Genomic DNA, 6,467 nt, shown 5'->3' on the forward strand with positions numbered 1-6,467 from the left:
AGGGCTGGATGAACAGTAGACGATGGAGGGGTTCCCGTGGAGGGGTGGTTGAACAGGACCCCGTGGTGTGGAGGGCTGGATGAACAGTAGAAGGTGGAGGGGTGCTTGAACAGTAGCTGGTGGAGTAGCGCGCGGTGGAGGCTGGATGAACAGGAGCCCCTGGAGGCTGGAGGAGGTCGACGGTGGAGATGAACAGTATCCTGTGCAGTCCCGTTTTGCGGTACGCCACACCCCTCCCGATGAACAGGACCCCTGTTTCGACCGTAGGAGGTCTGTTTCGTCCGTTTTGTGGTACGCCACACCCCTCCCGATCAACAGGACCCCCGTCTCGACCGTAGGAGGTCCGTTTTGCGGTACGCCACACCCCTCCTGATCAACAGGACCCCCGTTTCGACCGTAGGAGGTCCGTTTCCTCCGTTTTGCAGTACGCCAGACCCCTCCCGATGAACAGGATCCCGTTTTGAACATGGTCGGACAAACACAAGGCCGTTTCCTCCGTTCTGCGATATGCCAGGCCTCGTTTCCAGTGCCTGTTCCGTCCAAGCCCTCCCGATGAACACGACGCATTCCGTTGCCTCCCGATGCACACGCCGCATTCCGTTGCCTCTCCATGAACACGACGCATTCTGTTGCCTCCCCATGAACACGACGACGACGCTGTTTCTCCGTTCCGACCCAGCCATGTACACGAGCCCTCGCCGTACGTACGCGTGAGTAGGCGTTCGAGACCCCGCCCATATGTACACATACGTGGACGTATTTTCTTTCTTGCACCCTGGCCATTGTACGTATGTGTACATGCTACGTCCGCGCCTCTACTACGACACATGTGCGCCTCTACATCCACCAGTATATATGTATGTACATGTTCGCGACCAGAATGACAACGCTATGTATGCTTCAACCAGGTGGGTCCCGACTGTCAGACACTTCCTTGCCTACGAAGATGTAGCTGGTGGGTCCCAGCAGTCAAGGGGTGAATCGTTTTTTTCCTGCCCGGACGCACTTCCTTGCGTGCGAAGATGTAGCTGGTGGGTCCCAGCAGTCAGGGGCAAACATTTTTTTCACAAAATACAGTGGCCCGTCCGATGGGTCCCAGCTATCAGGTGGACGAATCATTATTTTCCGCGTAAGAAGGAGGCACTTCCTTGCTGCGTCCGTGGACCCAGCTGTCGGCCTCTCCACGTACAGTCCACGTCTGATGGAAGCCGTTCCTTGACCATGTTGACCATGCCGCACTGAGAGCACCAGGGCGGTGGACGACAGTGAGGCCTAGGAAGGGGACGACGCGGAGCCGGGGAAGACGCGGAAGTGGATGCACACGCGGAGAGGAGTACGAGGGTTCACTGGTTCGGCTGCGCTGTCGTCGCTGCAGAATAACAGGGGGTGTGGGTGAGTGGAGGGATGGCCTGGCCAACGGTGGGAGTAGTAGGGGGCGATGAGGCCTCCGCCGCATCGCAGCCGGCCACGGGAGGCAGGAGCACGAGGCACAACCAGCGCTGGTTTGGGCGGCTGGAGCAAGAAGACCAGAGGTTGAAGAAGCACTACAGCCATTGGATGGACTTCGTACGATCACTGGAGCTAGAATCGTGCATATTGACTAAGTTGACAAAGCCCTCCATCCCCGTCAACTTAGTAGGCCCACATGTCAGCCTGCCACTATACTGGGTCCCAGCTAACAGGGGGAGTATTCATTTTTTTTGTGCGTAATAAGGAGGCACTTCCTTGCGTGCGAAGATATAGCTGGTGGGTCCAACATGTCAGCGGCGGTAACATTTTTTTCATGAAATACAGAGGCCCTTTAGGTGGGTCCTTGATGTTAGGTGGAGGAATCATTATTTTGCGCGTAATAAGGAGGCATTTCCTTGCGTGCGGCCGAGGACCCAGCTGTCGGCCTCTCCACGTACAGTCCACTTCAGATGCATGTCGGTCGTTCACCACATTAAACAGGCCGCGCCGAGAGCACCAGGGCGGTGGACGACGGCAAGGCCTAGGAAGGGAACGACACGGAGGCAGGGAAGACTCGGCAGTTGTTTCCCATGCGGAGGGGAGTACAGCTGTACAAGGGTTTACTGGTTCGTCTGCCGTCGCTGGAGAATAATAGCAAGTGTGGGTGAGTAGAGGGATGGCTAGGCCAGCGATGGGAGTACGGTGGGGCGGTGAGGCCTCCACGGCAGTAGAGCCGGCCGCGGGGAGGAGGGAGCAGGCATTCCCGCCGGCGCTTGTTCGAGCGGCTGGAGCAGGAAGAGCAGAGATTGAAGAAACACGACGCCCGTTGGATGGCCATCCAACAGTCACTGCTTGTGCATCAACCTTTTTTAGGAAAGCCTCAAATCTGTGGAAAACAGCATACAACCCATCTGCCATTATTTTTAATAATTTATAGCCCATTTGCTAATTATTAAGGTTTTTTTGGAGCCCATATTCTTTTTGTTAGCATTACAACCCATATTGTGGCCACGGTTAAAAAATTATACAAAATTTTGCATATTTCGGTGCGGTCCGAACTATTCTTAATCCCGAAATTTCGACTCACATTCGAACTGATTTTAAAAATAAATGTATATCAATATAAAATACAACAAATTCTCCACGCATAAAAACTAACGTAATTTAAAATCTCGAAATGGAAAAAAAGATATTTGAAACTAATTGCCGGTTTGATGTGTTTTAAAAATGTACAGCCCATTTCTCATTACTGAAGGGCCATTTTCTCGGCCAACCGAATGAAGCTCTCATCGTCTTGAAAGATTTGCAGCCCAACAGGCCTGACAAAGCGACTTACTTGGCAAATCACAAAAAAATTGGGATGTGGCCGTGGACCCAGTTGTCAGCCTCTCCACGTACAGTGCTCTTCCGATGGAAGTCGGTCGTTGACCACATTGACCACGCCGCGCCGAGAGCACCAAGGCGGTGGACGACGGCGAGGCCTAGGAAGGGGACAACGCGGAGCCCGGGAAGACGCGGCAGTGGATGCCCACGCGGTGAGGAGTACAAGGTTTCACTGGTTCGGCTGCGGCGTGAGGCTACCATCGCCCCAGAATAACAGGGGGTGCGGGTGAGTAGAGGGATACCTTGGGGGCGGTGAGGCCTCCGCGGCATCACAGCCTGCCACGAGAGGCAGGAGCATGCGGCATGACCGGCGCTGCTTTGGGCGGCTGGAGCAAGAAGACCAGAGGTTGAAGAAGCACTATGGTCGTTGGATGGACATCGTACGGTCACTGGAGCTAGAATCTTCATATTGACTAAGTTGACAAAGCCCTCTGTCCTCGTCAACTTAGTAGGCCCACAAGTCAGCCTCCCACCATGGTGGGTCCCAGCTAGCAGGGGGAGTATTCATTTTTTCTATGCGTAATAAGGAGGCACTCCGGTGAGTCCGAGCTGAGAGCGGGGGGGGACGTTTTTTTCGCGAAATACGGTGGTCCGTCCTGTGGGTCCCAGCAGTCAGGCGCAAACTTTTTTTTCGCAAAATATGGTGGCCCGTCCGGTGGGTCCCAGCAGTCACGGGGGAAACATTTTTTTCGCGAAATATTGGTGGCCCGTCCGGTGGGTCCCTGCTGTCAGGTGGAGGAATAATTATTTTGTGCGTAATAAGGAGGCACTTCCTTGCGGCTGCCGTGGACCCAGCTGTCAGTCTCTCCACGTACAGTACTCTGCCGATGGAAGCCGGTCGTTGACCACATTGACCATGTCGCGCCGAGAGCACCACAGAGGTGGATGATGGCGAGGCCTAGGAAGGGGATGACGCGGAGCCGGGGAAGACGCAGCAGTGGATGCCCACGCGGAGAGGAGTACGATGGTTCACTGGTTCGGCTACGGTGTGAGGCTGCCATCGCCGCAGAATAACAGGGGGAGTGGGTGAGTGGAGGGATCGTCTGGCCAGCGGTGGGAGTAGTATGGGGACGGTGAGGCCTCCGCGACAGCACAGCCGGCCACGGGAGGCAGGAGCATGCGGCACGACCGGCGCTGCTTTGGGCGGCTGGGGCAAGAAGACCAGAGGTTGGAGAACCACTATGGCCGTTGGATGGACATCATTGACCATGCCACGCCAAGAGCACCAGGGCGGTGGACGACGGCGAGGCCTATGAAGGGAACGACACGGAGCCGGGGAAGACAAGGCAGTGGTTGCCCACGCGGTGGAGAGTTCGAGGGTTGACTGGTTCGGCTGCCGTCGCCAGAAAATAACAGGAGGTGTGGGTGAGTAGAGGGATAGACATGCCAGGGATGCGAGTATGATGGGGCCATGAGGCCTTCCCGGCAGCACTGCCGGCCACGGGAGGCGGGAGCAGGCGGTTCCAACGGCGCTGGTTTGGGCGGCTGGGGCAGGAAGATCAGAGACTGAAGAAGCACGATTGCCGTTAGATTGACATCTAACAGTCTGACACTTGTAGAGTCGATTGTTGACTAAGTTTCTTTTTTGAGAAACATTGTGTACGCATGAACTTAGTAGGCCCACAAGTCAGCCTCCAAATCTGTGGCAGAAAACATAAAGCCCATTTGCTATTTTTTATAATTTGCAGCCCATTTGCTAATTCTTAAGTAATTTAATACAGCCCATTTTCTGCCCAGGAGCACGGTCAAAAAGTTCAACCTTATTTTGCATATTTCGGTGGAGTCCGAACTGTTGTAATCCCGAAATGCTAAATATTTTTTAAGAACTTATTGATTTGCCAAAAAAAATCGTTTTGTTTTTGTAAGCAAATAGGACGTGGGACAATTGAGTTGGTTTAAGGGAAAACCAGTGGTAAAAAATCAGCGCTGGGTGGGAAAAACAACAAAAATAAGGATGTAAATATGAGAAGGGAATTTTATGTCTTTTCAATATAATGATACGTGTATATGAACTAGTAAAACTATAGGTAGAGATTAGAAAACGGATGTAGGACATGCGTTTCAAGAGGAAAATAGAACTGGGTTGTGTGTTTGATTCAGTAAAAAAACTGCCTGCGGATGTTGTAAGACAAAATATAACTAACGCTGGCGGGCCAGATGCCAGTAGATACCTGCTGGATCTTTGTGCCCTGTTGTCGTCATGGATTGGCCCTGTTAAAAACAAAACCAACCCTGGGCAGTCTACAGCCCAGTTGAAACTTGCTCGACCTGAAAAAATAATATACGTGCTCAATAAACGAGAGAATTCTGCAAATACAGACTGATAACTGGGATGCAGCACGGATATTGTGTTTTTATCGTGATAATAAGTGCATGCACTTGTTTCAAAAAAATTGGAGAACTGGGAATTTGAACGGCGGGTGCTTATGCTACCCATCAAATAAAAATCAGGTGCCTGAAAATTCGTTTCGAAACAAATGATTCAGCTTTATATCCACGTCGACCCTCGACATGATGGTTGGAAGCAAATGCAAGTTCATACCAAAAGATCGTTAACACCAATACCAACTTGCGGATGACAAGGTAGTACAACTACCAATACCAAACTAACTTATAATCTTTTTACTCCTGGCCCTAGTGTTCGTCTGGTAGAAAATCTTGCAGAGGACCAGCTCCCGCTCCTTCTCTTTCTCCAGGTCCCCGAGGTGGTATTGGTGCATCTCCTAGTTGGTCCTCTGCTGGTCGAAGTTCTTGTTGGTGTGCAGCACTAGAACCTTTTTTGTTGCCCATCTGCCGGCGTTGACCATCACCGGCAAGGTATTGCCGGTCTTGTGCCACATCGCGTGCATGCCGCACTCCGACTGTATCTTGCAACGCGTCCACGTTCCCCTTTTGAATGCCCTGGAATTGCGCTGGAAGAAATGCTTCCTTAGGCCACTCAGTGTGATACCTGCAGTATTGTGGAATACAGGTTTTAGTGTACCTAGTTGGCATTTTCATAACATCTTTGGCATGTTGCAATCACTTGTTTTACTTTTTATTAACTGTCAAATTGTAATTGCTTCACCAGGTCTCCGTCTAAAAAGAAAAGTAGAGCTATAAACAAAGGAATATGTTTGTCCAAGTAGACGGCCGATCACTGTCTTACCTGGATGTTTCTCATGTTGGGTGTAGCATATGCCGTGCTCGCTGTCGATGGTTGGTATGAACAAATCAATGAGAGACTGAAATCTCGCGCTGTCAGCACTCACTTTGGCCTCAAGGCGCTCGATTAGCTCCTGATCCGTGGGACCGAAATTGACGCCAGCCAGCAGCACCGGCCAATCCTTCTTCGACTCGCATCGGTAAATCCAGTTATATGGTACTCAATGTATGATCAATCGACTGTTTTAAGTGAATGATGAAAGATTTCGACAGATAAGTGGTACTCCAAATCTAAAGTCCAGAATACCCGAACACGCCGTCGGGATTCTTGTGTCACCTCACGTGCAGCGTGTTGTCACGTCAATTTAATGTGTGGACATGATGAATAATTTGGCCGACGTATACTAGTACTGCTACTATACTACTTACTAGTCGTATTTAGTGTCACAATTTATACATAGGTTTAACTAAAAAGTACGCACTTGAAGCCT

The sequence above is a fragment of the Triticum dicoccoides genome, chromosome 2A (genome assembly GCF_002162155.2).
Source record: "Triticum dicoccoides isolate Atlit2015 ecotype Zavitan chromosome 2A, WEW_v2.0, whole genome shotgun sequence".
Taxonomy (NCBI): Eukaryota; Viridiplantae; Streptophyta; class Magnoliopsida; order Poales; family Poaceae; genus Triticum; species Triticum dicoccoides.